The sequence below is a fragment of the Pezoporus wallicus genome, unplaced genomic scaffold, assembly GCF_028554395.1.
Source record: "Pezoporus wallicus isolate ANWC-B61680 ecotype Strahan unplaced genomic scaffold, APGP_CSIRO_Pwel_v1 contig_8476, whole genome shotgun sequence".
Classification (NCBI taxonomy): domain Eukaryota; kingdom Metazoa; phylum Chordata; class Aves; order Psittaciformes; family Psittacidae; genus Pezoporus; species Pezoporus wallicus.
In genome coordinates, this window is record NW_026641139.1 from 436,923 (window position 1) to 447,133 (window position 10,211).

Here is a 10,211-nt window from a genome sequence, read left to right on the forward strand (position 1 = left end):
GGATAACAAACCTGGGAATCCACCCCATGCCTGCTGGGCACAATCCCATATGCAGGACACCCAGCTCCCGTTGGAGCTGGCCAGGGCCTAGACGTGATAGAGTTGGATGGTGCAGGAGCACACCCCTGCCCTGTGGCTGTGCCTGCCCATGGCTTCTGGCCACAACCACTGTTTTTTCACTGACACCAGTAGAAACTCCTACAGAAAAACTCCTGGTCTGTATTCTGCCTTTGCTGTTCCCTTCAGCTTCTAAGCAATCCCACACTCCAGTCCTGAATGAACCACCTTCCCAGCACGCATCCAGCTCCACAGCAGGACAAGTGTGAGCTGGAAACGCATTGAGAAAACAGCCAGGAAATGTTGGCTGAGCTGAATATCCGCTAAAAACAACCCCACAGGGCCATGGGGTGAAGTGGGCCCAACAAGGCTATGCCTGGGGACAAGGATGGGGCTCTTCTGTGCCCATGTTCCCAGGGCTCTTTCAGTAGGATATGGCCCCGGCAAGTCCTGGAAGAGATTTGGGGTATGAGGCCAGGTTGGACTAAGCCTTGGGTGAGATAGTTTAGTGTGAGGTGTCCCTGCCCATGGTGGGGGGGGGTGGAATTAGATGATCTTAAGGTCATCTAACCCTAACTATTCTATGAGGAACTCCAGAACACATCATTTTTTGATCAACTGAAAGCAGAACTTTGCAAATAGTTTTAAAAATGCTTAGAAAAAAAAACAAATGCTGTCAGAGCCAAAAGTGGCACTTTGATATTTGCCAAGCACTCAGAGGTTTTAATGTTCAGAAGAGGCTCCCCACTTAACAAAAAGGAGGAAAATATTAAAAGGCACATGAGACATTTCAGCTGGTCCACAACCTGCCTCTATGCTTCATGCAGCAGCCAGACACGGGTACGGCTAGTGGGAGTGACACTGAGAAGGAAACAGGGTGAAGAGGCGCGCTGGGGACCCCACTTTAGAGAGGGACACACGGGGTGTGACCATGGGAACTCATGCACAGGATGCATCCGCGCACAATGCCAGCCCCATGCATCCCATGTCATTCCATGCTCCCTCGCCCGTTGCAGTGGATGCAGCGTGCTGGGGCGCTGCTCCTGCTGTCGGCTTTAGGCTGGTTCCCACGACCTGCTGCACTTCCTGCGGCCGCTGCACGGCTGCGGGACATGGAGGCGGAAGCCCTGCAATCCAGCTGGAAGGAGAGGCCCAGCCCCAGCCCCAGCCGCAGCCTGGGAACAGCCCCCATGCAGCATTCCCCTGGCCACGACAGCCGGCGTGGGATCCGCTCACGGCCAGCACCTGGCCTGTGGATGCTCCGGGAGAGCAGGTCTCAGAAAATCAGTCCTTGGGCGATTCCTCGTGGATGTCTACAGCAGGGCTGAGCCTAAGCAGGGCCCTTGTAAGATGTTTTGCACATTGCCCAGGGCTGGCTCCAGCCCAAACCCACTTCCTCTGTCTCCAGCAGAGCCGGCTGAAGGGGGCACTGCGGGAGGCGGATGTCAGTGGCACTGTTTCCCAGCCTTTCCTTCAGGGATGTGCTGGAGGAGGCAGGGAGCAAGGCTCAGCCTCTGCATGCTGAGCACCAGAGCTGCTGGTGGCATCTGTCTTGGGTATGTTGCATACTACCCATCACACACAAGGCAAAGCAGAGCTACCAAAAAAACTCAAATCCAAAGGATCCAAGCACCAGTTTCCCTTGGAGAGGCTTCATGAGTCCCCTCCACAGGACAGCATGCTCTCCTACCAGCTAATGTACTCTGCAGTAAGGCTTCTAATGGTTGTAGTACCTAAAGCTACAGGTGAGCTCCAGCATCATCTGTACACTCAGCTTTTGGAACTGGATTTGGGAATGCAGGTAGCTCATGAAGCTTTATATCAGTGTTTCAAAGGCCTGCTCATGAACCCCTTACTCAGCTATTTGATGGGCATTTTCCCAAGTTTCTTGCAAAACACTGGGACCTTTCCTGAGCTTGGGCTGACTTGGTGGCTGGAACTGGAGCCCCAAGGAAGGCAGGCTGCCCCTGCACACAAGGACACCAGTGTGACAGACCAGGCATGCTCTTGGTTTGGGTCTCTGGAAAAAAAGGGGTCTCTCTAAATATTTCTAGCTTTGTGTGTGTTCTTGATGAAAAAAGCATTTGTTTCTCAGGGACTCCTCTTGGGGGCCAATGCAGCAGGATGAATCCAGCCAGAGTTACCTGCAACACAAAGGTGTTTCTGTCCCAGAGCTGGGCAGAGCCCAGGGACGCCCTTTTCCTGTCTCCCCTTGTTTCTTTCCTCTTTCCATTCTTTGTGCAAAGCTGTGTTCAAATAACACTTCCCTGGAACAAGGAGAACTGCAAGGTAATGAAAAGGTTTGCCATCCGGACGTGTTCTGAGCTGGCAAACTCTCACTCCTTATAACAAAGCTGGGAAACAGTGCACAGCCCGGGGGTTCACTGCAGTGAACCTGCCAGTGGCAGCGCTCACAGAGACAGGGCATGCACAGTCAGGGAGCAGGGAACATCACTTCAGGCACCCCGGAATGCTTGGGGGTGCTCTGTGAACAAAGGAAATACACTGGAGATCCTCCTCTCCCACCGTGTGGGTGCACAAAACCTTCCCAAGCTGTGTTCCCTGCTCCCCCGCACATGCACACCCCACATGGCTTGCTATGGATGTGTGGCAATGACCCCCAGGAAGGTTTGCAGGCTTCTTTGCAAGGTAAGATCTCTTCATCAGGGACTGTAGTGATAAGGCAAGGGGTGATGGGTTCAAACTGAAACAGGGGAAGTTCAAGTTAGATCTAAGGCAGAAGCTCTTCCCTGTGAGGGTGCTGAGGCGCTGGCACAGGGTGCCCAGAGAAGCTGTGGCTGCCCCATCCCTGGCAGTGTTCAAGGCCAGGTTGGACACAGGGGCTTGGAGCAAGCTGCTCTAGTGGAAGGTGTCCCTGCCCGTGGCAGGGGGTTGGAGCTGGGTGACTTTCAGGTCCTTTCCAATCCTAACCCATGATTCTATAGAAACTGAAGTATTCATCATCTATCTTAAAGGGAAATTTTGTATGAAAAACTCAGGTTTTACTTTCTTTCTACCAGTTTGTTGCCAGAATTTTAAGCTTTGAAGTCCTTTATGAAAATAGTGCAAGTCTTGGTTGTAAAGGAGCTCATGGCATTTTTCTCATCCTTATCACAAACTGCCCTCCATCCACTAAGTTAAACTTTCAACTCCTCCAGAATCCAAGATGTTTATCCCCCTCTGTGTGCCCAAACCGTGACTTCTGGGATTGATTCAAATAAAGAATGTCATTTTATGAGAATAAATTAAATCACACCTAAAAACCCCAGAATACACTAGGGAAAGGCATATTTGCTGGGTTTGAAACAACCAATAGAAAGGAAAGGATTGCAAGTTTCTATCATATGAAGCAATTTAATTATCCATGTTGTGAATAAATAACTGGTCTGCATCATTTGGGAAAACATCCATTGGACCGTGGAGCACAAACTTCCAGGAGACAAGCACCTATGTAGATACACATTCATAATAAAACTATCCAGAGAACAGTTTCAACAGTATTTGGAAGATAGAAAGGAGCTCATCTCCAGAAAATCAGCACCTTGAGGGTTAGCAGCACCCTGGTTTGTGGTTACCACGCTGCAGCTGGAGAGAGCAGCCAGAAGCTATGCTTCAGCTCTCAGGCCGTGAGCAAGGCAGGCAGCTTTGCTGTGGAAAACATTCCTTCCACCAGATCTTCGCCTCCATTCACAAACCATCTGGAGGGCAAACACCCAGCGAGCCTCAGCAGGAGCCCCCAGCAATTCCACTGAGCCTGCACATTCCTGCGGGGCCATGAAAACATGAGTGTTATGACTCCAACGGTACAGGAACAGAAATGCACCGAGCAGAAGCCTCACATGCAGGGAGCCACAAGAAAGAATTGTGGTGGCGGGGCCAGCCATGGAGGCAGAACTGACAAGTTGGTTAAGGGGTTTGACATGATCCACACACCCAACCCAACTGCTCCTGATGCAAATGACCCAGAGGCTTTCCCAGCTCTGTCCTAAACTGGATGTCATATGCTACCCCTGCCCTTGTCAGGCCTTCCTCTCCAAGGTTTGCATGCTGAAGGATCCTAAACAACTATGACATTTAAAAGCTTTGGTTTGGGGTTTCACAGGGAGCACATCTCCAAGCCTAGTGCACGTTTGCACACATGATACAGAAAGAAAGGAACAACATTACTTTTTTCCAGAAAATGGGACAGAGGTGGGATCGGGTTCAAGAAATATGGATACCAGATCTCAGCTGAAGCCTCTGAGTGATCCAGTACTTTAAAACAGGCCTGGACACATTATTCTGGGGGTGTAGAATTGAGAGAAACAAAATTATTAGAGCAAATGGAGAAGGTGTTTTGCCTGGACAGGTCCTCAAGATTCTCAGCTCTGTTTGCAGCAGCTTCACCGCCAGCTCGAGTATCAGCGAACAGGCGCTCCACAGCCGTGACAGAATCCTGCACTCCCCTGTGGGAATGGGCATGCCAAGGCCTTCAGCACAGCATCCCCGAGACCTGTCCCCAAACGCCAGCACATGGGCCCCATGGAAGGATGGGACCAAAACCCAGGTGTCAGACCCATGGGATCCACTCCTAAGCTCAGTCTGCTTAAATCTGTGCTGCTAACGTGATGGGAGAGTGTGGGCTATGTGCTGCCTGTGTCACCTCACCACCACACAGCCTCTGCTTAGGGAATTTGGTGACAGTGCTTTAAGGAATTCAGGCCTGCAGGGACTCCAGATGTCCCTTCCAAGATTTCTTAGTTTGCAGTGCAGCCATAGGGTAAGAAAAATGATACAAAACAAGCTCCCCCAAGACACAGTTCTGAATTCTTGTCATGTGAGATTTCTAAGAAGCCTCGCTCAGATACTGAGAAATGCTATGAGAAGAAGCAAGACTTCAATTTTTAGGTTGTCCTTGCAATGTGCAGTCACCTTGTGGTCTTAACAAATGAAACTCCAAGATGCCCTTAGGACTTTTGGCTGGACTAGCACTAGCTCCCACCACCATCGAGCCTGTTCACGCCGACACCCCCATGAATCCTTTTCCACAACCTCATTTCCAGTCATGGGGACCTATCCTGAACCACCAAAACCACACAGCAAGAATAGCTTCCAAGGAAGTCATGCTGCACAGAGGCAGGATAGAGGCCCAATTTTGGCTAAATTCAGGCAGATCCATTAGAAACACCTCCAGCTCCATTCATCCCATCTTCTCACAGCATCTACAAGGAGCCAAGCCAAGACACCTTTAAAGTACCTGTCTTTCTCCAGGGGCAAGAGGCTTACATGCAGATGATTCAAGAGAGGTGAAACTAAGCCATGCCTGTAGTAAATGAACAAGGGAGCAGAGATGTGCCAGAAAGGATGAGCTCATTGCAAAATTAATTGAAAGAGCTTTTACAAAAATCAATGCAAAGATCTAGCTGGATTCAGACATGCAAGCTGCCAGCAGCAAGATACCTTCTTACTGCCTGTGTGCTTTCCTGCATACTCCTTTTTACCGATTTGTCCTTGATTTTTTCCCCTTTTTGTGTTCTTCTGCCACCCACCAGAACCTGCACTGGGAGACTCTGGCCATATCCTGGAGCACAACCTACTCCTACAGGTAAGGAAAAGAGCTCTGGACACAGGGATGGTGCTGAGAAGAAGCTAAAGGCTGGTTTCCTTCAGAGGAAACAGGCAGGGAAGCACAGGAATGTTTCTTTGGGCCAGAAAAAGGTGACCTTTCAAGCTAACCTCTGCTGGGGGAGCGCTGCTCTCACAGCTCTGCCGTGCTGCCAGTTCCTGCCTGACAGGAGCTTGGGCCAGGAGCCGCATGCCTGGACCTCGCACCTACATGTTCCCATCCTTGCTGTAGGCTTTGTGCTTCCTGACATGCTTTTTCCATCATACCCCATTCCCAGGTTCTGTTATGCCAGGAGATCACATGAGGAGGGACCAACTGCCTCTTTTCCAGTGTTTGCTGGCAAAACTCCTGCCTGCCTCTCCAGGGCAATCCATCCCAACATTCTGTGCTTGGAGGGATAGCAGGTTTGACAGGGACTCACTCTGCAGTAGTATCTCAGCCCACGACCATCCCATCATCACATCAGAGTGTCTGCAAAGGTGCTGGCTCTAGCCCACAGCATCCTGTCGGAGCACAGGCCTCAGCAATGACACAAAAGCCCACAACAGACTCATCTCATGGTGGACCACCATGTCCCATCACTAGCTCTCACCCCCTGACACCATCCAGCTCTTCACCCCACCCAAATCTGTGCTGCACATGAACACCTCCACTTGGTGCCGATGCACATCCCACTGGTACGAACAGGGACAACACATCTTCAGAGAGCAGCAGAGGGAAGTCATACCTTGTCACAATTTCTACATTCTTTCTTCTGCACACACTGTGGCCCAAGGCCTTGGACATGCCAGTTATGGCCCAAGCTTGATGCTCAACATGCTCTGAAGCAAGCTGTTCTCTGACCTGCTTTTCTCTCATCACTAATTCACACCTAGCAGATTTCCGACTCAGCTCATGCATGAACTCTCCACTGGCACCACTTAATGGCTAAATAACAAATTCTGAGAAAGCTCATTAAAAAAAAGAAAGCCGTTGATGTCAGCAATGTGCCTTAAACTTGACCCCCAGCTCTGACTAGGAATCATCTCATCCCGTTGGAAATACAAAGGAACAGCAGAAAACTGTATCAGCACAGCTTGGAAGGAAATGCTTCTTTTTGTTACAGATGTGAAGTGGACAGAACACTCGCGTTAATGACACTAACCAACGTGACAGTTTGAACAACTAAAATCCACCTGTGCGATGGACACTCGCAGAAACCCTCAAGACACGATTCCAGCCTCACGGCGGCACAGATGGACTGGCTTTATGGAATTTATCCACAGTTCACCTAGAAACACAGGTGAAAAAATCCCAGCAATGCTCCTGGTACTTCTATGGCTGTAACACAATATAGGCATGTCAGCACAGGAGGATCAAGATATGAAAACAAAATTCCCTGGCAGTGTTAATTTTAATTTTTCCCCTAGCAAAACAAGATCCCCATGTTAAAAAAAAAAAAAAAAGGAAAAAGAGAATTCACGGAACAGGGGATGAAAAGGCTGCTGACAAAAACATCATTCCATTCCCAGATATGCCCTGGAAAGTTCTGAATGACACATTTCTGAAGATGTTTTTAAATAACCACAGGGTATCAATTATACCTACAGCTCCCAATCCTTTTCTCTCTTTATTCTGAAACCTCTGTTTGGAAGAGTTTTCCATTAGGCAGCCCCCTTCCAAGGCAGCATCTAGGCAGTGCTGCTGGAGGAACCGAAGAACTGTGTCCGAGGCTCTGGCTGGACGTGGCATCCACCACACACCCCGGCACTGGCCGTGCTTCACCATGACGGGGAGGGCACAGCCAAAGGACCGACATGTGGTACCCGCTAGTGGAACAGGCACAGGGGAAGGGCTGCAGCTGCCACTTCCCTGGTACAGCCTCCTCTGCAACAGTGTTGGTTTCTGTATCTGAGTGGCTGCATCACCACGAGGTCAGTGGGAGTGCCTGTGGCTGCATTGCCATGGGGCCGGCCGAGCAGGTGAACTCGCTTCTGGCCCTTTCTCACACAAAGGCAAAGACAGCGCAGCCAGGACTGCAGCCAAGGAAGAGCACGGAGCAAATGTTCGAGAGACAGCCCATCCCGCGGGGACCCTGCTTACCTCCATGGCCCCGAACATCTGGGCAGTATCTCTGCTGTCAACCCTGTGAGCAAGAAGGCTGTGACCGAGTGGCTGTCCTCCTGTTGTCTTGGCCTTGCCTGTCTCCACCTAGTGTCTTCCGTCCCGTGTCAGGCAGTTCCAAGAAGCTGTGGCTATCCCTGCTCAGCCCCAGCCCACCAGTGCTCACCCGCTCTGAGAGCAGATGTACTCTGGTTCTCCATTTCCCAGCTGTGGAAAACTGTTTACCTCAGTATCTGTCCTGATGGAAAGTATTGTTCAAGAGCTATGTAATCCACAATTAATCACAATAATCAATGAGAATAATTAAGGAGATACCCAATGAATGTTTGCAAGCCTCTAAAATAGAAAAGGTTGCAGATGTCATCTGTTCCGTGTCTAGAATTTGGGATAATCAATCCCAAAACCCACCCTGACAAACAGCAAGAACTCACTACAAGAGAGACACTGAGGTGCTGGAGTGGGTCCAGAGGAGGGCAACGGAGCCGGTGAAGGGCCTGCAGCTCCCCAGCACTGCCAAGGCCTCAAGCTGGTGCAGCTTGATGCCATTTCCTCTTGCCCTGTCACTTGTTAACTGGGAGAAGAGACTGACTCTTCTGAGCCTTCTCCAGACTGAACCCCCCAGGTCCCTCAGCCCTTCCCCATCACACTTGTGCTCCAGGCCCTGCACCAGCTCCGCTGCCCTTCTCTGGCCCCGCTCCAGCACCTCAATGTCTCTCCTGTAGTGAGGGTCCAGCGCTAAGCACAGGATTCGAGGTGCGGCCTCACCAGTGCCCAGTGCAGGGATGATCACCTCCCTGGCCCTGCAGAAACCCCTCCCGTGCAGCTGAGCGGGACACGGTGCAGGGCCTTGCCAAGGAGCCGCAGCCAGCCCAGAATATCCCAGTGCAGCTCCTTGTGCAGGAACAGCCTCACATGGCCAAGAAAGGCAAAAAAAAAGCACCCGCTGGATTCCGCTGGCAGCAGCACCCCAACAGCTGGTGACACTGTGACCTGGTTGTCATGCCCAGCCCCAAAAACGCAGCGCAACTGCACTTGCCATTGCCAAGACCACGGTTATGGCAGTAATGGTGATCCCATTTCCCTCCTCCACACAGGAGACACCGAGGCACAGGGCAAGCAAGCGATTTGATGGGGTTCGGTAATGAGACAGGGGGTATCAGTGACAGTCTCTTGGCTTTGAGGCCCTTGGTCACCAGGACATGTCCCAGAGCACCCACCACCCTTCCCAGCAGGGGCATGCAGGCAGAGACACCCAAACCAGCAGCAAAGCCTTCAAGAGCGGTGAGCAGCAGCCCTTTTGTGCGTTGCAAACTCTCCTCGGCACAGATGGGGACACAGAGTGACACGCAATAAAAAAAGAAATAAAGCCTTCCCGTGGGTATACAAAAATAATACCATGAACGTTCCAGCTTCCCGAACAACAATCGTCTGCGAAGCCAGCACTGTGGGAAAGTCTCAGCTCGCTTTTCCTGGGTCTTATAAATAGAATGATGGCTGCAAACAGGGCTTGAAACGCAGAGGAAGGGGGAAAAGGCCATTTCAGAGGCTGTGTTTGAACTCGGGCTCTGGCCAGCATCCAGCTTTCTGCAAACAGCTGGTCGCTTCCTGCCGAGCGAGGGCCGGTGCTGCAGCGCTGGGAACCAGGAAGCTCAGGCCAAGGGCTGCATGTTGGATCCCAGAGCCTGCGGGGCATCGCAGGCATCTGATCCCATGTGAAGCTCAGCACCCACCGAGCTCTGTGGGACCAAGCCCCACAGGCCCCCCACTTGGGGGGCTGCTGCCACCTTTTCTTTTGAGGTACATTGCTAATCACAAGCCCTGCAGAGCCCTGCCACGGGCAGGTCAACATCGTTATCCACGTATTCACTCCTCTCTTCCCTGCTCTAGGTCCTGCTCAACCAGGTGAGGAGCCTGCAGCTCTCCAGGCCACCTTTTAAGCACTAGCACCACACTTTAAGCAGGATATGGAACAGGCTATTCAAAGAAGTGGTGAATGCTCCATCCCTGGCAGGGTTCAAGGCCAGGCTGGACAGACCCTTGGATGATGTGGACTAGGGTAAAGCATCCCTGCCCATGGCAGGGGGTTGGACTGGATAACCTTAAGGTCCTTTCCAACCCAAACCATTCTATGATTCTACGATCATAGCCAGCAGCTTGTTGTGCAGTGCCACCACCAGGGCCCAGCATCCATTCCTTGTTGTTACTCCCTGACCTATTTCCCCCACCAGTTCCGATAGCCAAAACACTTCCAGGAAGCCTCCAGTCAGAGGCCCGGGCCTCTTCCACTGTGACAACCAGTACAGACATGCTTAAGCTTCCCATCACAGTGCTGTCACTTCCCATACCCCCCTGCAGCCCAGGCTGCAGGCTGCCTGCTCCTGCCCTTGCATAGAATCACAGCCAGGTTTGGGTTGGAAAGGACCTTAAAGCTCATCCATTCCCAACC